The 21,341-nt window shown below is 39.7% G+C and overlaps 1 protein-coding gene across 5 annotated transcripts in view; it reads left to right on the top strand.

The window, feature by feature from the left end:
- The window catches only part of FOXP1 (forkhead box P1), a 416,711-nt gene that overhangs the window by 63,476 nt on the left and 331,894 nt on the right, over positions 1–21,341 (top strand). The gene's annotated exons all lie outside the window — the stretch shown is intronic.

Raw genomic sequence — 21,341 nt, 5'->3', positions numbered from 1 at the left:
TGCTGTTTTTACTCATATAACGTACGTCACAGGCTGGTGTGGTTAACTTAGTCTCTAGATTAGTAAAGTACTAATTGGAGCCTGAGCGACATGTCAGTCTATCACCTTTACCTTTACTAATATAAGTAGTCTTTGATGGGTTCATCCACCTTTCAAATTAACTAAGAGCATCAAAGATTCTGGCTTATTCAAAAATTCTGAAACAATCATAATTCAACATTTTCAAAATTGCTTGGCTGGTCCCAAATCTTCAAGCATCTAGGAAATTGTAGGTAAAATAACTAAAAGCACGTATTGTCTCTAGCTGAATACTAAATACCCTTAAACTGGTGTTGGGTGAGAGAGAAAAACATACTCCTCTGCGGAAGGTAATAACTGTGCTGCTGCTGCCTTTTTTTTTTTCTTTTTAATGTAAAATGCCTTTGAAGGAAATGGTCTCACCTAAACAGTGCAACATTTTACCTGTTTCTTGGCAGTATTTTTTTTTTTTTTTTTATTGTGCTTTAAGTGGAAGTTTACAGTTCAGGTTAGTTTCTCACACAAAAATTTATACGTACATTGCTGAGTGACCGTAGTTGCTCTCCCTATAGTGTGACGGCACGCTCCTCCTTTCCACCCTATATTTCCCATGTCCATTTAACCAGCTCCTGTCCCTTTTTGCCTTCTGATCTTGTCTTCAGACCGGAGCTGTCCATTTAGTCTCACGTATCTACTTGAGCTAAGAAGCACACTTTTCACAAGCGTCATTTAATGTCTTCTTTTTTTTAGTCCAGTCTAATCTTTACCTGAAGAGATGGTTTTGGGAATGGTTTTAGTTTTGGGCCAACTGAGAGTCCGGGGGCCCATGTCTTCTCGGGTCCCTCCAGTCTCAGAGAGACCATTAAGTCTGGTCTTTTTATGTGAATTTGAGTTCTGCACCGCCTTTTCTCCTCCCTCGGGGACTCTCTGTTGTGTTCCCTGTCAGGGTGGTCATTGGTGTATCTGGACAGTAGTTCTTTCTGGTTTCAGGCTGATGGAATCTCTGGTTTATACAGCCCTTTCTGTCTTTTAGACTCATATTTTTCTTGTGTCTTTGGTGTTCTTCTTTTTCCTTTGCTCCAGGTGGATTGGAACCAATTGGTGCATCTTAGATGGCTGCTTGCTAGCTTTTAAGACCCCAGACACCATTAACCAAACTGGGATGCAGAACATTTTCTTAATAAACTTTGTTATGCCAGTTGACCTAGATGTCCCCTGAAACCATGGTCCCCAGACCCCCACCTCTGCTACTCTGTCCCTCGAAGTGTTTGGTTGTATTCAAGAAACTTAATCCAGTTGTGCTGACTTCCCTTGTATTGTGTGTTGTCCTTCCCTTCACCCAAGAGAATTCTTGTCTACTATCTGGTTTAGTGAATACCCCCCTCCCTCCCTGCCCTTGTAAACCATTAAAGAATGTTTTCTTCTGTGTTTAAACCTTTTCTTGATTTCTTATAATAGTGGTCTCATAAAATATTAGTCCTTTTGTGACTAATTTCACTCAGCATATTGCTTTCCAGATTGATCCATGTTATGTTTTGCAGATTCATCATTGCTCTTTATTGTTGTGTAGTATTCCATTGTGTGAATATACCATAATTTGTTTATCCATTCACCGGTTGTTGGGCGCCTAGGTTATGTCCACTTTTTGTTGTTGTGAACAGTGCTGCAGTGAACATGGGTGTGCATGTATTTATTCATGCGAGGGCTCTTACTTCTCTAGAATATATTCCAAGGAGTGGGATTGCTGGATCATATGGTACTTCTATTTCTAGCTTTTTAAGGAAGCGACAAATCGATTTCCGAAGTGGTTGTATCGTTTTACATTCCCACCAGGAATGTATAAGTGTCCCAGTGTCTCCACAACCTCTCTCACATTTACCATTTTGTGCTTTCTGATTAATGCCAGCGTTGTTGGGGTGAGATGGTATCTCACTGTAGTTTCGATTTGCATTTCTCTAACAGCTAATGATCCTGAGCCTTTCCTAATGTATCTGTTAGCTGTCTGAATGTCTTCTTTAGTGAAGTGCCTGTTCATATCCTTTGCCCATTTTTTTTTTTTTTTTTAATTTTGGAGAATTTATTTTATTTTGGAAGTTCTTTTTTATAACTGTACTTTCAGATGAAGGTTTACAGAACAAAAAGTCAGTACACATATTGTTTTATGACGTTGGTTAACAACCCCATGGCATGTCAGCACTCTGCATTCTCATCCTGTCCCCTCCTGCCTTCTAGTCCTTCCCTAGGGCTGGTACGCCTGTTTAGTCTTGTTTTGTTTTATGGGCCTGTACAATCTTTGGCTGAAGGGCGAACCTCAGGACTGCATTACTGAGCTGAAAGGGTGCCCGGGGGCCATATTTTCAGGGTTTCTTCAGTCTCTGTCAGACCAGCAAGTCTGGTCTTTCTTTTTGAGTTAGAATGTTTCTCTTGTATCTTTAGTTTTCATCATTCTTTCTTGCTCCCGAAGGGGTAAGACCAGTAGAGTATCTTACATGGCCTCTCACAGGCTTTTAAAACTCAGACACTACTCACCAAAGTAGAAAGAATGTAGAATATTTTCTTTATAAACTATGTTACGCTAGTTGAGCTAAATTTTCCCCGAGACCATGGTCCCCACAGCCCAGCAATTTGGCCCTCAGGGAGTTTGGATGTATCTGTGGAGCTTCCATGACCTTGCCTTGTACAAGTTGTGCCGGCTTACCCTTCACCAGAGTTACCACTTGTCTATTTAGTGTGTTTCCATCTCTACGCCTCTGCTCACTCTTAACCATCAAAGATTGTTTCTTTTTGTGTGTAAACCTTTTCATGAGTTTTCATAGTAGTGGTCTCATACAATATTTGTCCTTTTGTGATTATTTCACTCAGCATAATGCCCTCCAGATTCATCCATGTTATGAGATGCTTCACAGATTCATCATTGTTCTTTCTCGTTGAGTAGTACTCTGTTGTGTGTATGTACTGCAGTTTGTTTATCCATTCATCTGTTGATGGGCATCTAGGTTGTTTCCATCTTTTTGCTATTGTGAACAATGCTGCAGTGAAAATGGGTGTGCATATGTCTATTCATGTAGCGACTCTTATTTCTATAGGGTATGTTCCTAGGAGTGAGATTGCTGGATCATATAGTATTTCTACTTCTAGCTTTCTAAGGAAGCACCATACTGTTTTCCAATATTGGTGTATCATTTTGCATTCACACCAGCAGTGCATAAGAATTCTGATCTCTCCGCAGCCTCTCCAACATTTGTTATTTCCCGTTTTTTTGATTCATGCCTGTAATGCCAGGGCGAGATGGTGTCTTGTTGTGGTTTTGATTTGTATTTCTCTGATAGCTAGAGATCATGAGCGTTTCCTCATGTGTCTGTTGGCAGCTTGAATGTCTTCCTTGGTGAAGTGTCTGTTCATTTCCTTTACCCATTTGTTAATTGGATTATTTCTCTTTTGGTTGTAGAGCTGTGTTGGATTTTCTTGTAGATTTTATAGGTCTTTGTCTGATTTGTAATAGTCAAAATTTTTTTCCCAGTCTGTAGGTTCTCTTTTTACTCTTCTGGTGAAGTCTTTTCATGAGCATAAGTGTTTAATTTTTAGAAGATCCCAGTTATCTACCTTATCTTCTGGAGTTTGTGTGTTGTTTATGGATTGTATCCTGTTAATGCCATGTTTTAGGGCCTCTGGCATTGATCCCATTTTTTCTTCTATGAACTTCATAGTGTTGGACTTTATATTTAGGGCTTTGACTCATTTTGAATTAGTTTTTGTATATGGTGTGAGGTGTGGGTCCTGTTTCCTTTTTTGTTTTGCAGATAGACATTCAGTTTTGCCAGTACCATTTGTTACAAAGACTGTCTTTTCCCCATTTGATGGACTTTGGGCACTTGTCAAAGATCAGGTGACCCTAGGTGGATGGATTTACATCTGGGCTCTCAGTTCTGTTTCAGTGGTCAATGTATGTGTCGTAGTACCAGTACCAGACTGTTTTGACTAATGTTGCTGTATAGTGGGTTCTGAGGTCAGGCAGTGCTAGTCCTCTTACTTTATTCTCCTTCTTCAATAGTACTTTACTTATCTGGCATGTCTTGCCTTTCCATATAAAGTCAATGATTAGTTTTTCCATCTCTTTAAAGAATGTTGTTGGTATTTGGATCAGTATTGCATTGTATTTGTAAATCGCTTTGGATAGAATTGTCATTTTCACAATGTTGAGGCTACCTATCCATGAACATGGTATGCTTTTCCATTTATGTAGATCTCTTTTGGTTTCTTGCAGTAGTATTTTGTGGTTTTCTTTGTATAGTTCTCTTATATCCCCGGTTAGGTTTATTCCTAAGTATTTTATTTTTTTAGGGACTATTATAAATGGTATTGTTTTCATGATTTCCTTGTCTTTGTTCTCTTTATTGGTGGAAAGGAATCCATCTGATTTTTGTATGTTTATCTTGTATCTTGCTAATCTGCTCAATCTTTCTATTAGTTCCAGTAGTTTTCTTGTGGAGTCTTTTGGGTTATCTATGTATCTAGTATCATATCATCAGCAAATAGGAACGGTTTAACTTCTTCAACACCAATTTGGTTACCCTTTATTTCTTTTCTTTTTTTTGGCCTTATTGCTCTAGCTAGGACTTCTAGCACAGTGTTAAATAGAATTGATGATAAAGGGCATCCTTGTTCTTCTCAAAGAGTATGTTTTCAGCCTCTCTCCTTTAAGAATGATGTTGGCCTTTGGTTTTGCATAGATACCCTTTATTATGATGAGAAATTTCCCTTCTATGCCTATTTTATTGAGAGTTTTTATCAGGAACCGGTGTTGGACTTTTTCAAATGCCTTTTCCGAATCGATTGAGATGATCATGTGTTTCTTTTCTTATATTTATGTGGTGGATTACATTGATTGGTTTTCTAATGTTAAACCATCCTTACATATCTGGTATTTATCCTACTTGGTTATGGTGTATTATTTTTTTGATATGCTGCTGAATTTTATTGGCTAGAATTTTTGCATCTATATTCATGAGAGACATTGGTCTGTAATTTTCTTTTTTGTGGTATCTTTGCCTGGTTTTGGTATTAGGGTTATGCTGGCTACATAGAATGAATTCGGTAGTATCACTTCTTTTTCTGTGTTCTGAAATAGTTTGACTAGTGCTGGCGTAAGTTCTTCTCTGAATGTTTGGTAGAATTCTCAAGTGAAGCCATCTGGGCCAGGGCTTTTTTTTGTTGGGAGTTTTTTTATGTTTGTTTGTTTGTTTTTACCTTTTTAGTCTCTTGTTATGGGTCTGTTCAGATTTTCAACATCATTTTCTGTTAGTTTGGGTAGGTAGTGTGTTCCTAGAAACTTGTCCATTTCCTCTTGGTTTTCAAATTTGATGAATATAGTTTTTCATAATACTCTGTTATGATCCTTTTTATTTCAGTTGGGTCTGTTGTAATGTCCCCCATTTCATTTCTTATTTGGGTTATTTGCGTCTTCTCATGTTTTCCTTTGATCGTTTTGGCCAGTGGTTTGTTGATTTTGTTGATCCTTTCAAAGAACCAACTTTTGGTTTTGTTAATTCTTTTTGTTGTTTTTCTGTTCTCTGTTTCATTTATTTCTGCTCTGATCTTTATTGTTTCTTTTCTTCTGGTGTGGTGGGCTTTTTTTTTTTAAGCATTTTAAATGAAGGTTTACAGAACAAACCAGTTTCTCATCAAACAGTTAGTACACGCATTGTTCTATGACGTTGGTTAACAACCCCACAACACGTCAACATTCTCCCTTCTCAACCCTGGATTCCCTATTACTAGCTTGCCTGTTCCCTCTGCCTTGCAGTCCCTGTCCCAGGGCTGGTGCTCCTGTTTAGTCTTGTTTTGTTCCATGAGTCTGTTCAATCTTCAGCTGAAGGGTGAACTTCAGGAGCGACCTCATTAGTGAGCTGAAAGTTGTCTGGGGGCCATACTCTCAGGGTTTCTCCTGTCTTTGTCAGGCCAGCAAGTCTGGCCTTTCTTTTTGAGTTAGAATTTTGTTCTACATTTTCCTCCAGCTCTTTCTGGGACCCTCTATTGTGATCCCTGTCATAGCAGTCAGTGGTGGTAGCCCGACACCATCTATTTGTACTGGACTCAGTCTGGTGGAGGCCATGGTAGATGTGGTCAATTAGTCCTTTGGAGTATTCTTTCCCTTGAATGTTTAGTTTTTTTTCTTCGTTGCTCCCGAAGGGGTGAGACCAGTGGAGAATCCCAGATGGCTGCTCACAGGCTTTTAAGACTGCAGATGCTACTCACCAAAGTAGAATGTAGAACATATTCTGTAGAAACTGTTATGCCAGTTGAGCTAGATATTCCCTGAGACCATGGTCCGGGCTGTGGGTTTTTTTTTTTTTTTTTTTGCCATTCTCTTTCTATTTATTCAAGTTGTGTAGCTAATGTTTTGATTTTGTCCCTTCTTTTTTGATGTGTGTATCTTTTGCTATAAATTGACCCCTGAGGACTGCCTTTGCTGTGTTCCAAAAGGTTTGGTAAGATGTATTTTCATTCTTATTTGCCTCTAGGAATTTTTTGGTTCCATCCTCTGATTTCTTCTATTACCCAATGGTTGTTACGCAGGGTGGTATTCAGTTTCCATGTAATTGATTTTTTTTCCTTACTCTTCCTGTTGTTAAACTTCTACTTCAATGGCATTGTGGTCAGAGAAGAATCTTTGTATTATCTTAGTGTTTTAGGTTTTGCTGAGGGTTGCTCTGTGGCCTAAGATGTGGTCTGTTCTGAAGAATGTTCCATGTGTGTTGGAAAAGAATGTGTAGTTTGCAGCTGTTGGGTGGATTGTTCTATATATGCCTATGAGGTCAAGTTGACTGGTTGTGCCCTTTCGCTGTTCTGAATCTTTGTTGAATTTCTTTTCAGATGTTCTGCCTTTTACTGAGAGTGGTGTGTTGTAGTCTCCTACTGTTATCGTGAAGCAGCCAGTTTTTCTCTTCAGTGCTGTTAGAGTTTGTTTTATGTACTTTGGAGCCCTGTCATTGGGTGCATAGATGTTTTTCATGGTTAAGTCTTTGTGATGGATCGTTCCTTTAATCATTATATATAGTGCCCTTCTTTGTCTTTTGTGTTGGATTTTGTTTTAAAGTCTATTTTATCTGGGATTAGTATTGCCAGTCTTGCTCTTTTTTGGTAGTTATTTGCTTTGTATATTTTTTTCCATCATTTGATTTTTAATAAATTTATAACATCTTTGTTTCTAAGATGTGTCTCTTATAGACAGCATATTGATGGATCCTGTTTCTTTGATCCATTTTGTCATTCTCTGTCTCTTTATGGGTACATTTAGGCCATTTACATCCAGTGTAATTATTGGTAAGTGTGAGTTTATTGCTTTCCTTTATAGTGATTTTTTATGGTGCTTATGTTTTCTTTGTTCCTGTTACTCTCCTGTCCTGAATTCCTTTTGTTTGTGGATTTCTTTTGTTTTTGTAGTGTTTATTTTTGTTGAGACTTTGTTTTTCTTCTTTATTTTGATGAGTAGGTTTGTTAACATTTTTTATGGTTACGTTGAAATTTATCCTTTTCTTCCTAGTTTTGAATGAGTCTGTTATTACTTGTCTTCTTCTCCATTAGAAAGTACTTTACCTATACCATTTATTCCCTCTTTTATCATTCTGACATTGTTGTCTTTTACAGATTAAACTCTTTGGTTCCCTGTTGTAATTCTTTTGGTTTTGGATAGTCCTCGAGAATTCATTTCCAGGTTTGGTATCTGGCTGGTACAACCTTGCATCCTAGGTTCAGGCTGTGGTCTGATGTTGTTTGTTCTCAGACCAAAGGACTCCCTTTAGTAATTCTCATAAGTTTGCTTTGGTTTTTACATATTCCCTTAATTTCTGTTTATCTGTAAATATCCTAATTTCACCATCATATTTGAACTAGAGTTTTGGAGGATATATTAGTATTGGTTAACAGTTTTTTTCTTTTACGGTTTTATGTATATCATCCCATTTCCTTCTTGCCTGCATGGTTCCTGCTGAATAATCAGAGGTTATTCTTATTGTTTGTCCTCCGTATGTGACTTTTTGTTTTTCTTGAGCTGTTCTCAGAACTTTCTCTTTGGTTTAAGGGAGTGTGATTGTGATATGCCTTGGTGATTTCCTTTGGGGGCCTATCCTGAGGTATGGGGTTTGTTGAGCTTCTTGGGTAGTCAGTCACCTTTTAATTTTCCATGTATTAAGGAAGTGTTGTTTTTTGTGTCTGTAGTTCTTCAGTGATCCTCTCTGTGTTTTCTGTTTTCTCCTCCTACTCTGGAGCTCCGATCACTGTGACATTTTTTCTTTTTATTGTGTCTGACATGCTTCTCAGGGTTTCTTCATTTTTCTTCATTCTTTTTTTCTGATTTTCCTCAAATAGAGTTGTATCCAAATGTTTGTCCTCAATTTCCCTGATCCTGTCTTCCATCGTTTCAAACCTGCCTCTCAGCCCTTCTGTGACACTATCCATTTCTGAAATCTTGTTGTTTATCTTTTGAATTTCTTGTTGTTTTTGTATGATTTCTAGTCATGAATTCATTTAGGCATTTTGTTCCTGTATTATTTTCCTGAATTCTTCCATTTTTTTTTTTTTTTGTCTGTATCTTCCATGTATTTGTCTGCCTTTTCCATGAATTTGTTTTTTCCTCATTTTTGTCTCCTTTTGCTTCAACTCTTGGACAGCTTTGAATGTTAGAGATTTGAATTACCTGTCAGGTAGTTCTAGTGCCTTTTCTTCTACTGGAAAGTCATCTCTTGTTTTACTTTGGGTGCCTGCTGGAACCACCCTGTTTTTTTGTATGTTTTGATATCGTCAGCTCTCTTTGGGTCATTTGGTAGTTATTTTGTATGTTTGTTTTTTGTAGGTCTGTTTGTTTCATCCTCTTTTTTTTTATTTGATTATGTCTGAGCAGGCAGGCTGTGCCTTCTTCGTTGTTTGCTTGCCTGTGGTTATGATACTTTTCACGTCCTTGTGTAAAGGGCACGGCCAGTTGCTCAGTTGTGGTGCAGCAAGGCAGGTCCAGCTGAAGGGGATGGGCTGGGATGGGTTGTTTGTGGCACGTACCAGGGCCAAAAGGGTGGGCTGAGAATCTGTGCTGGGTAGGTTCCAGTAGATCATGTGTGTGCTGCTCTGGGGTGTGATGTTTAGCTCATGGTACAGGTAGGTAGAAAGGAGGGGGAGGTTGTGATATGTGGAGCTAATATGAGTATGGGAAAGAGGAGAGAGCAGAGAGAGAAACATTAGTGAAAAACAAATGAAACAAAATAAAAACAGTGCCAAGGGAGCTTGCCATTGATGTGGAGGGATGAGAAACTGAGACAAAAAGGAAAAAAAGAGAAAGAAAAAAATAACTACATAAAAATTTGGGAAAAAAAGAAAGGAAAACCTCCAGGGGTTCCACTGATGTGGCTGCAGAAACCCGGGAAGTGGCTCCCAGGCTGCACAGTCTAGCCTGGCTAGAGGGGGTATAGATGTCACAGAGTGCCAGGTATTTAGGAGATAGGAAATGAAGGAAAATATAGAGAGATAAGAACTGAGAAAAAAAGAAAGGAAACAAGAAAGAAAAAAAAAAAAAAAGGAAAAAGAAATGCCTCCAGGAATCCCACCAACTTGGCTATACAGACTGGGGAAGTGGTTCCTAAGCCATGCAGTGCAGCTCAGCTAAAAGGGGCTCCCAAGCTATGAAAAGAAAAATCAAACAAAGAAACAAGCAAAAAAGAATAGAGCAAAGCAAAACAAACAAACAAAAAAAGCCCAGGGGCTCCCACCAGCGTGGTGTCACAGTCCAGGGCTGTGGCCCCCCAGTAGAGCAGCACTTCACAGCCTTTCAAGAAGAAGCAAAGATGGCACATGGAGTGAGGTGTTTGAGAGAAGGGAAGGGGAGGTGGTGGTAGGCACGGAAAAAACCAAAAGAAATGGAAAAAAGCAACATCAGCAGCAGACAAATGGGACTCAGGGAGCTGGCCAGTGTGGGTAGGGTGAATCCAAGCAGCTGGGGCTGAAGCAGTTTGCTCCCAGCTAAGAGACTGACTGGGGGGAGGAGAAGGGTGGGAGTTAGGAAAGCATGTATTGCTGGTTACCAGGTGCTCTGCCCACTGCTGGGAACTTCTTGAAGCTACTTTCCTGCACTCCTTGTCTGCTGATCTCCAGTGTGGTGGGGGAAATCCAAGTGGCACGGGCACTGCACTTCTTGGCTGGCCAAGCCACTGCAGCCAGCCAGGGAGTGCAGTGGTAGAGCAGCGGGGAGAGGATGGGGGGGCGGTGGGAAAGCATGTCTTCCTGGTTACCAGGTGCTCTGTTTCTTGCTGGAAGCTCTGTGAAGCTGCTTTTCCATGCTTCCTGCCCACCAGTCTCTGACAGAAGTCCAAGATGGCAAATCCATACTGCATTAGCTGATAGGTGACCTCCACACATATCTCCTCTTGCTCTCTGTTTTCTGTCAGTTTCTTTTTCCGTTCGGTGTTTAGCCGAGTTCTTTATCTCTCCATTAGAGACCTCAGGTTCCAGGATTGACATTTGTCTCTGTTTTACTTAGTTTTTCCAGTCTTTGTTATGGAGGGACGGCATGGTGCTTCAGTCTATGCTTCCACATTGGCCGGAAGTACTCCTTTGGCATTTTTTAATTAGATTATTTATCTTTTTGTGTTGAGGTCTTGCAGTATCTTGTAGATTTTAGCAATTAGACACTGATCGGATGTGTCATAGCCAAAAATTTTTTCCCAGTCTGTTGGTTGCCTTTTTACTCTTTTGATGAAGTCTTCAGATGAGCATAAGTGTTTGATTTTTAGGAGCTCCTGGTTATCTAGTTTCTCTTCTGGTGTTTGTGTGTTGTTAGTCACGTTTTATATTCTGTTAATTCCATGTATTAGGGCTTCTAGCGATTTCCTTATTTTTTCTTCCATGATCTTTATCGTTTTATATTTTTTATCCAGGTCTTTGATCCGTTTTGAGTTAGTTATTTTGCATGGTGTGACGTATTGGTCTTGTTTCATTTTTTTCACAGATGGATATCCAGTTATGCCAGCACCATTTGTTAAAGAGACTGTCTGTTCCCCAATTAATGGACTTTGGGCCTTTGTCAAATATCAGCTGCCCATAGGTGGATGAATTTACATCTCGATTTTCAATTCTGTTCTATTGGTCTACGTATCTGTTGTACCATTACCAGGCTATTTTGACGGCCGTGGTGGTATGATAGGTTCTAAAATCAGGTAGTGTGAGGCCACCCACTTTGTTCTTCTTTTTCAGTAATGCTTTTTGGTGAGTGGGTTTTAGTTATCCAGGGCCTCTTCCCTTTCCATATGAAGTTGGTGCTTTGTTTCTCCATCTCATTAAAAAATGCCATTGAAATTTGGCTTGAGATTGCATTGTATGTGTAGATCGCTTTGCATAGAATAGACATTTTCACAACAATGAGTTTTCATCTCCATAAGTAAAGTATGTTTTTCCAGTTATGTAAGTCTCTTTTGGTTTCTTTAAGTAGTGTCTTAATAGTTTTCTTTGTATAGGTCTTTTCTGTCTCTGGTTAAATTTATTCCTAAGTATTTTATCTTCTTGGGGCTATTGTAAATGGTATTGATTTGGTGATTTCCTCTTCATAGTTCTCTTTGTTGGTGATTTTTGTATGTTTACCTTGTATCCTGAAACTTTGCTGGAATCTTCTATTAGTTCTAGTAGTTTTCTTTGAGGTTTTCCATGTAGAAGAACATATCATCTGCAAATAGAGATACTTTTAATTTTTCCTTATCGATTTGGGTGCCTTTTATTTCTTTTTCTAGCCTAATTGCTCTGGCTAGGACTGCCAGCACAATGTTGAATAGAAGTGTCGATAAAGGGCGTACTTGTCCTGATAGTGTTTTTTACACGTATGTTTGTTTATACATACTGGTATATACCAGTTTTTTCCATGATTTTACCCTTAAATATCATAATTATTTTCTCAATTTATTACATATCACACTTAAATATTATTTTTAATGCTACGTTGGTGACTCTATCATTGTTGCGTTATCTAGTCCTGCAGTGGTGGGTCTTTAGATTCCTTACAGTTATGCAAGATTGTGAATATGTCTGTTTTGAACATCTCTAGACAGGACAGTCTCTTGTATTAGTTTTATACAGGATGTTGTGATTTTAGAATATCACCAAGTTTCCTCCTCTACTTCTTAAGTGATATTAAAATCAATTTGAGGCTCATAAAATCATCCTTTGGTACCAAGTGCCTGTGTTTTCCATGATAACGTGTGGTACAATTTGCATTGACTTTGATTACAAAATTTCTAGACAATAAGTTACTTGGCATTTTTTTTCTCTGATCTGTATTGTCTCTTGATATTCCCCTGCTTCTTCAACTTGATTTTCAGCAGGCGTGATAGGAACTTTTTTCCTTTTAAAAGAGAGCCATTCATACTTAACTCATTGTCTTTTTCAATTGTTAGTTGTTGTTAGTTGCTGTCGAGTCGTCTTTAACTTATGGTGACTGCAGGTACAGCAGAACAGATCGTTGCCTGCCCCTGCACCATCTTCATGATTGTTGGTATGCTCGAATCCACTTTTGTGGCCACTATGTATTTTGAGTGCCTTCCAGCACCATACTGGGCAATATTTTATTGTGATCCATAGGGTTTTCATTGGCTAATTTTTGGAAGTAGATTACCAGGCCTTTCTTGCTAGTCTGTCTTAGTCTGGAGGCTCCACTGAAACCTGTCTACCATGGGTGACCTGTTGGTATTTGAAACCAGTGGCATAGCTTCCAGCATCATAGCAACATGCCAGCCATCGTAATATAACAAATTGACAGAGAAGCCATTAATTTTATTTGTGGTTTGTGTTGGGTTTCAGTCATTTACCTTGGAAAGTGAAAATATATTTAATCTTTTAGAGTATAAAATTTAAGTATTGAGTTTCCCATTTTTCAGTGGTATAATCATTAATTGATTAAGAAACAAATATTTATTGAGTTCCTGTAACATTTACTGTTTAGACCTGAGGGGTGGAAACACTCTCTCCTTTGTGACTGTTAACCCCACCTGGTTCTAGAATCTCCAAATGGCCGAACAATCAAGTATTCTTAGACTTACATTCTGAAAGGAGCAGAGATCCAGAGACTTCCCAGTCTGTTCTTTGTATTTTACTGAAGATGAAACTAATATACATAAAGAGAAAATAACATACAAGGTCATTGTATAAGTATCACCCTGTCTGTTGGGAACCCCCAGTCTGTCCCACTATGCTCTGTTCCTTTCTTCTGTGATAAAATACCAGTTAAAGTGGAAATATTAAAAATTGGCTATTAAAAAGTTGATTACTTGAAATACGTATCATGCCTAAATAAACGCAAAATATATCTTTTATGTAGTTGACCCTTTTTTGGGTTTTATTTTCAGTGTTCTCCCCTTCTCCAAGCTATGGGTTTACAAGTGCTTCAACATATTGAATATAAAAGCATCATCTAAAATGTTCGTCTCCAAAAATGCCCTCATCTCTCTATGTCTCTCTCTTCCCCCTTTACCTGTCCCCCTCTATTTCATTTTCCTCCCTCTAAACACCAATTTTCCCCCAAAGGCCATTTGATGAAGATGTGCTTAAGTTAGAATGGTCCTGGTGGTTGCCAACTATTGTGTATTTTTTGAAGACTAGTGAGTGATTGTATAGCATAAGAATTTAAGTGTATACAAACAGATATATGCATACCCATGTTTATTGCAGCTCTGTTTACAATAGCAAAAAGCTGGAAGCAACCAAGGTGTCCATCAATGGATGAATGGTTAAATAAATTGTGGTATAGTCACACAACGGAATACTACGCATCGATAAAGAACAGTGACAAATCTGTGAAACATTTCATAACGTGGAGGAACCTGGAAGGCATTATGCTGAGCGAAATTAGTCAGAGGCAAAAGGACAAATATTGTATAAGACCACTATTATAAGATCTTGAGAAATAGTATAAACTGAGAAGAACACATACTTTTGTGGTTATGAGGGGGCGAGGGAGGGAGGGTGGGAGAGGGTTATTTACTGATTAGTTAGTAGATAAGAACTACTTTAGGTGAAGGGAAGGACAATACTCAATACATGGAAGGTCAGCTCAACTGGACTGGACCAAAAGCAAAGAAGTTCCTGGGATAAACTGAATGCTTCAAAGGTCAGCAGAGCAAGGGCGGGGTTTTGGGTACTATGGCTTAAGGGGACTTCTAAGTCAATTGGCGAAATAATTCTATTATGAAAACATTCCGCATCCCACTTTGAAATGTGGCATCTGGGGTCTTAAATGCTAAAAAGCGGCCATCTAGGATGCATCAATTGGTCTCAACCCACCTGGATCCAAGGAGAATGAAGAACACCAAGGTCACACGATAACTAAGAGCCCAAGAGACAGAAAGGGCCACATGAACCAGAGACCTACATCATCCTGAGACCAGAAGAACTAGTTGGTGCCCGGCCACAATCGATGACTGCCCTGACAGGGAGCACAACAGAGAACCCCTGAGGGAGCAGGAGAACAGTGGGATGCAGACCCCAAATTCTCATAAAAAGACCAGACTTAATGGTCTGACTGAGACTAGAGGAATCCTGGCGGTCATGGTCCCCAAACCTTCTGTTGGCCCAGGACAGGAACCATTCCTGAAGACAACTCATCAGACATGGAAGGGACTGGACAACGGGTAAGAGAGAGATGCTGATGAAGAGTGAGCTACTTGTATCAGGTGGACACTTGAGAGTGTGTTGGCATCTCCTGTCTGGAGGGGAGATAGGAGGGTAGAGAGGGTTAGAAACTGGCAAAATTGTCACGAAAGGAGAGACTGGAAGGGCTGACTCATTAGGGGGAGAATAAGTGAGAGTATGGAGTAAGGTGTGTATATAAGCTTATATGTGACAGACTGACTTGATTTGTAAACGTTCACTTAAAGCTCAATAAAAATTATTAAAAAAAAAAAAGGAATTTAAGTCTATACTCTGTCCTTATCCGAGTGATTCAAACAGAGGAGTTCTTTTTCTGTAACAGCATTTTGCCAAGGGCTGGGCTACATAAAAGGATGACGATGGATTGTTCATTATTTTTGAGATAACCACTGTCTAGCTGATTCGAGCTGTTAATGCTCTGAGGTCTTGCTCCCCGTAGCTCTAGAATCAGATTGACATTCTCTCGTTATTTCTTTCTGTGGGGTAAAATACTTAAAAACCAATGCGGAATTATCATCGGGAGCTAAATTTTCCTATTAGTGATAGAATGTACAGTAGGAAGTTCTCATGAGCTGCTTCTTTTTCTTTTTTTCCCTGATTACAAATGTAAACCCAACTTAATGTAGGGAATTTGAAATTACGGAAACATAGACTAAATACAAAACTAAAAAATCATCTAGAATCCTGACCCTGATGATAACATATAATTCCTTCCATTCTTTCTCATTTAATTTACATATTTTTAAAAAATTGGAATCATACAGTGTATAGAATTGTGTATTCATTTAAAAAATTTAACATTACGTGGTGAGCACTTTCCTGTGTCTTAAAGATACCTTGAATGCTGTATACTAAGTCATCTTTTTGGATATAATAGCATTTATACAACTCTTCTTCAGTGTTAAGTCTTGAAGTTGTTTTTAGCTTTTCTATAATATGTGGTGATGGGCATAACTGTGCACAGATGTTTCTCTATTAGCTTATGTATTTTTTAAGATAATTTCTAGAGGTGGAAATTACTAGAAAAAAAAAAGTCATGTAATTTCTATAGACACTGAATGCCCCGCCATTTTGCTTTCCAAATGGGCTAATTTACATTCCTTCCAGCCCTGGATGAGTATTTGTTTCACCATCGACAATGAGTTTCAACATTTTCTATCGTTATCTAAATCATAGCTGAATAAAGTGTATCTCATTTTTATATTGTTCATTTCTCTGGTTACAAATGAAGTCCAGAGGTTTTATTTGTTTCTTTAGGCCATTTGTATTTCTTTTAATCGTTCGTAATTTTTTGAGAAGCCAAATATGAAGACGGGGGAGGGCAAGGTGCTGAGAAAACTGGGAAGGGATCCTCTCATGAGGGGCTACTAGACCAGTGGCCCTAGTGCCAGGATTCACATAGACACCACATGGGGTCTCCATGAGTTGGAAGCAATTCCGCGGCAGCTGGTAACTCTGGGTGTTTGCTCCATTAGTGTGTGAGCTCAGCTAGTTGATTCACATCAATCCCTGAGTGAAAGAATTAAGGAGGAAACTTTCTCAGTCCTTCCAAATTCTGCTTTCTGAGATTTCCCTGCTCTCAGGGTTGAACGCTCAGTGTTGATGGAGGTGAGACAGACACCCACGGCTGGGACTGCAGTCTCTTTCTCTTTGACTTTCCCTAGTCCCAGGAATTTGCTAGGAAACGATTCTTCTGTGTATTGGCCTGATTCCCATCACTGCCATTTCAAAACATGACTGATTTTTAGTTACGAACTAAGTGTTCGAGATGCCAGCAAGACAAAGGTGTAGCTTGCTGTTTCTTACCAGCGTGCCCCCAGAGAGGCATAAACGTGGACTACGCTCCATCTGAGCTTGAATGTGCAGTTGTCCCCATCTGTGAAATGGGAGTAAGGAAGTACCTGCCTCATAGGTGTGCTGTGAAGATTATCTGAAATAAAGAAATCGAGCTGGCTGAGAGTTCAGGTTTTCGAATCCCAGATTGGAAGCCCTGCCCTGCTACTTTTTAGCTTTGTCATTTTGAGAAAGTAACCAAACTTTTCTTATCTGAGAAAACAAGTACTAAATAGAACCTTCCATTTGAGGCTGTCGAAAGAGTAGCTAAATTAAGAAAAAGTCCTCAGAGCAATGCTTCATATATAGTAAGTTCTCAGTCACTAGTAGCTCAATAATGTTAGATATTTTTATTATTTGCACAGTACATGAAACCTAGTAAGTGCTTGGGGAGGTTAATAACTTTTACTTTTAATGAAAATAGTTTTTAAATGTTGTTTTTATTAAGATGATCTTAGTGGTAGTAAAAATGAAATAAGTATCCTGATATCTTACCCAGGCCTCAAATAGAAAAAAAAAAAAAAACCTTTTTCTAAGTGGAAGACATGCCTTCTGATTTTTGAAGGATGGCATTGTATGTTTTAAATTGTCTTCCTCTCCTGCTCATCTCTTTCCTGGTGTCTTAGTCATCCAGTGCTGCTATAACAGAAATACCACAAGTGGATGGCTTTAACAAAGAGAAGTTTATTCTCTTACAGTCCAGTAGGCTAGAAGTCTGAATTCAGAGCTCCAGCTCCAAGGGAAGGCTTTCTCTCTCTGTCGGCTCTGGGGGAAAGTCCTTCTGATGCATCAGTCTTCCCTTGGTCTGAGAGCATCTCCGTGCAGGAACCTCAGGTCCAAAGGACGCACTCTGCTCCCAGCGCTGCTTTCTTGGGGGTATGAGGTCCCCTGTCTCTGCTTGCCTCTCTGTTTTATATCTTAAAAGAAATTGGCTCAAGACACTATCTACCTTGTAGATCTCATCAATATAACTGCCACTAACCCATTTCATTGCATCATAATGATAGGATTTACAACACATAGGGAAATCACATCAGATGACAAAATGGTAGACAATCATACAATACTGGGAATCATGACCCAGCCAATTTGACACATATTTTTGGGGGACACGATTCAATCCATCACAACCTGGCATCAAAGGGTAAGGGATGAGGTCACCCACAGGGACCCTCTGGCTCGTTTTATGAATTTGAATCAGCCTCTGCTTTACATTGCAACTTAGATTTGAGGGCTCCAATTGCAAAATCCTGGGCCATTATCACCTAGATGCACCTGAGTTCAGCAGGAGCACTCTGGCGGCTCACGAGTTTTTCAAAACCTAGACCATGTGACCGAAATAGTGTTCACAGGATTCGCTGGCTTAAAAGTGATCTTATGATAGAATTTATAGGTAGAGACTGAATTAAAAGAGCATTAGGCTGGTGACCCAAACACTTCCCGTTGAGGAACGTGAGTAGAAACTGCTACCGTGTCCATAGCCAGAAAGAGAGAACGTAAGAGCATGAGAGTGTTCCACGGGGCAAGGAGCTGAATCCTTGTCTACCTGTGAGAAAATGCAGAAGGCTCCTTCCCACTGCTCAGATCTGTTTTGAGGTAGCAGGAAGTTGTCTGTTTAGGGTATACTTTGCAGAAGTAACCTAAAAAAAAAAAAACCCCGAGTTCATGCATGCATGTACACTTGTGAATATGTGCATGTGATGTGGGGTGCTTAGAGGCATGAGAGTGGCAAGCCCTTTCTCTGAAATCTTTAGAATCTGTCTTTCTGGCACAGATCTGGGATGTGATCAGGACAGCTGCCTCATATATTTATGTCCATATGTTAATTTTCTTTGTTTCTTCAAAATGCAACAAGTGTGATTTTTCTTAGATGTGATGATGCTCATTGTAGAAAACAGATAGTAAAACAAATAAAATGAGGAAGTAAACATTACTGAAAATTCACTGCACAGGATTGCAACTTGGACCTTTTTTGGAGACCATTCTTCTAAACATCTCTCTCTGCCTGTTATTGAATAGACCTGCTGTCCAATATGGCAGCCACTCACCACATGTGGCTCTTGGGCACTCGAAGTGTGGCTGGTCTGAACTGACATATGCTGTCAGTGTCAGTTTGAAATCCATACCAGATTTTGAAAAGAAAAAAAAAAAAATAGATTAAAATATCTCATTAATAACTTTACGTGTTGATTACTGCTTGAAATGATAATATTTTGGAATATATTGGACTAAATAAAATATACCATTAAGATTAATGCCCCTGTTTCTTTTTACTCATTAAAATGTATCTACTAGAAAATTTTAGATTACATTCGTGGCTTGCATTGTATTTCTGTTGAACTGCATGTTATAGACACATGTCAGTTTTTAAGGAATAAAATCTTGCTACATTTTGTCCTGCTTTTTTAAAATTTAAAAATATGTTGCCAGTATCTGTCTTGTAGCAACTGATATAGAGCAGTGTTACTATTACTTTATAAAAAAAAAAAAATTTAGCCAATCTTACTTTGTCGGATATATAAGGTTATACACAGCAAAGCTGGTGAACAAGCTCATATAGTTATCTTTGCAAGCCGGTGTGATTATCTCCTCAGGGTAGGGTTTTTCATCCTTGGCACTTTTGACATTTTGGGCCAGATAATTCTTTGTTCAAGTGGGTAGCTGTCCTGTGCATTGCAGGATGTTTAAAGCATCCCTGGCCTTACACATTACATGTCAGCAACATCCATCTTTTCCCCCTACCCCCATGTGTGACAATCAAAAAGTGTCCCCAGACACTGCCAGATGTCACGTGGGGTCAAAATCGCCCCAGTTGAGAAACACTGACTTAGGGAAAATTACCAGAATTAGAAACACTGGGTCAAAATGTATACACATTTGAAATTTTGATCTCTATTCTAAAACTGCTTTCTAGAAGACTGGTACCAATTCATATTTCTAGGAGGAGAACAAAGACCCTTATTTAAAACGCAGATGCCACCAAGAGTTTTTAGAGAGGGGGAAGGCCTGGGTATTTAGTTATCATTTTACTTGTTAAGCTTGTTTTCTTGAGATTAGCTCTTTTAAGGCCATGTTGGAGGCAGCCTAGGTAATTTTTTCCAGGAGACCAGCTTGGCAATGAAATGCCATGGAGCATCTTTGCTTAATATACCAGGCTTCTGTGTACTCATGAAGTGGGAGAATGTTGGAGAGAAAACCTCCTATTCCTTTGCAGTTTATCTGGGACTTTTCTTACTGTGAGATAGAGGAATAATAGTAAACGTTAATGATGACGATAACTAACTATTGAATGTTATGTGTCAAGCACTGGGCCAAGTGTGCTTATTTATAATTTAAGCTTCAAAAAAGCCCGATTGGTTAGTAGGTGCTACTCTTGCCCCCAGGTGAAGGAAGACACAGGCACAGAAAGGAGGTCAGCCCTTCATTCAGTACGTCCAGGGTCACACCATTAGCATGTGGTGTGGCCAGGATTTGGCCTAGGGAAGGAATCCAAGTAACCTCACTTTTTATGTGTTTACTCTTCAACAAGTGTTTGAAGTCCTATGTGCCAGCCACTACATCTGTTGCTGAATTTACAGTAGTGAACAGAAGATAACACAACCTAGGTCTCATGGAGCTTTCAGACTAAGGGGACTAGTAAAGATTGATCTACTGAGGGCTAAGAACTTCTGGTGGCACAGTGGTTAGGAGCTCAGCTGGCAACCAAAAATGTCAGCAGTTTGACTCCACCAGCCACTTTTTGGAAACCCTATGGTGCAGTTCTACTCTGCCCAGTAGTGTTGCAGTGAGTTGGAATAGACTTGATGGCAGTGGGTTTTTGCGGGCTGGCGGGGGGGTGTTGAATGAAAGCTAAGTCATGGAGGTACATGGTGCTTTGAGAGCTTAGAGATGGGGGATTTACCCAAAGCTTTCCAGGAAAATGATTATTAAAATGAGATCTGAAGAAAGAAGGATGGAGGTTAAACGGGAACTACAGAAAAGGAGCAGCACTTGTCCTGTGTTGGGGCGGACCATCACATGTTGAAGGAACTGAAAGCAGGCCATCCTGGAACTTGCCAGGTTATGTGTAGCGCATGATGAGGCCAAGGATACAGGTTGAGGCCAGAACGCACACGGATTTGGGTCTACAACTGCAGGAGAGTTTTTTATTGTAGGCAGGGATGCATGGAGTGGGCTGGGGGTGAGGGAGCACATGATGAGATTTGCATTTTAAATAGATTACTCTGTGAAGTGTTAAGATTGTTGGTGGCAGGGGGCGATGGACACAAAAAAATTGGTAAGGAGACCCATCATTCAATCTCAACACCTCTCAACCAAGCACCTCTGTTGCACTTATTTATTGCTGCTAACAAATGACCCTGAAACTTAGGGACTTACAGCAACCATTGGCCCGTGGTTCTGCCATTTTGGCACGGCTTAGCAGGGGATGAATTTTCTCTGCTCTAGATGGTGTTGGCTGAGGTCACTCACAAGACTGCTTTCAGCTGGAGCTTAGCTATGGCTGGAACATCCAAAATGGCTTCATTTACATGTTTGGCGGTTGGTGCCAGGCATCCACTGGGGCACCTTGGTTCTCCACCAGCGTCTTCAGCATGATGGACTGCAGGTGAAAGAAAAAGCTGTCAGGCCTGTTAAGACCTAGGCCCAGAACTCTCACAGCCCTGTGCCTACTATTTTGCATTTGTCAAAGCGAGTGCCCTGGCCAGCCCGTATTCCAGGGGAGGGGAGTAGTCTCCACCTCTTGGTGGGTGGAGCAGTATGTGCGTGTAAGAGCGGGAGGAATTTTTGGCAGCCAGCTTTGGGACTTGTTATTTACC

The sequence above is a fragment of the Elephas maximus genome, chromosome 20, assembly GCF_024166365.1.
Source record: "Elephas maximus indicus isolate mEleMax1 chromosome 20, mEleMax1 primary haplotype, whole genome shotgun sequence".
In the NCBI taxonomy this organism is placed as follows: Eukaryota; Metazoa; Chordata; class Mammalia; order Proboscidea; family Elephantidae; genus Elephas; species Elephas maximus.
Note: the sequence above shows the minus strand (reverse complement) of the source record. Positions and strands in the feature narration are given on the sequence as shown.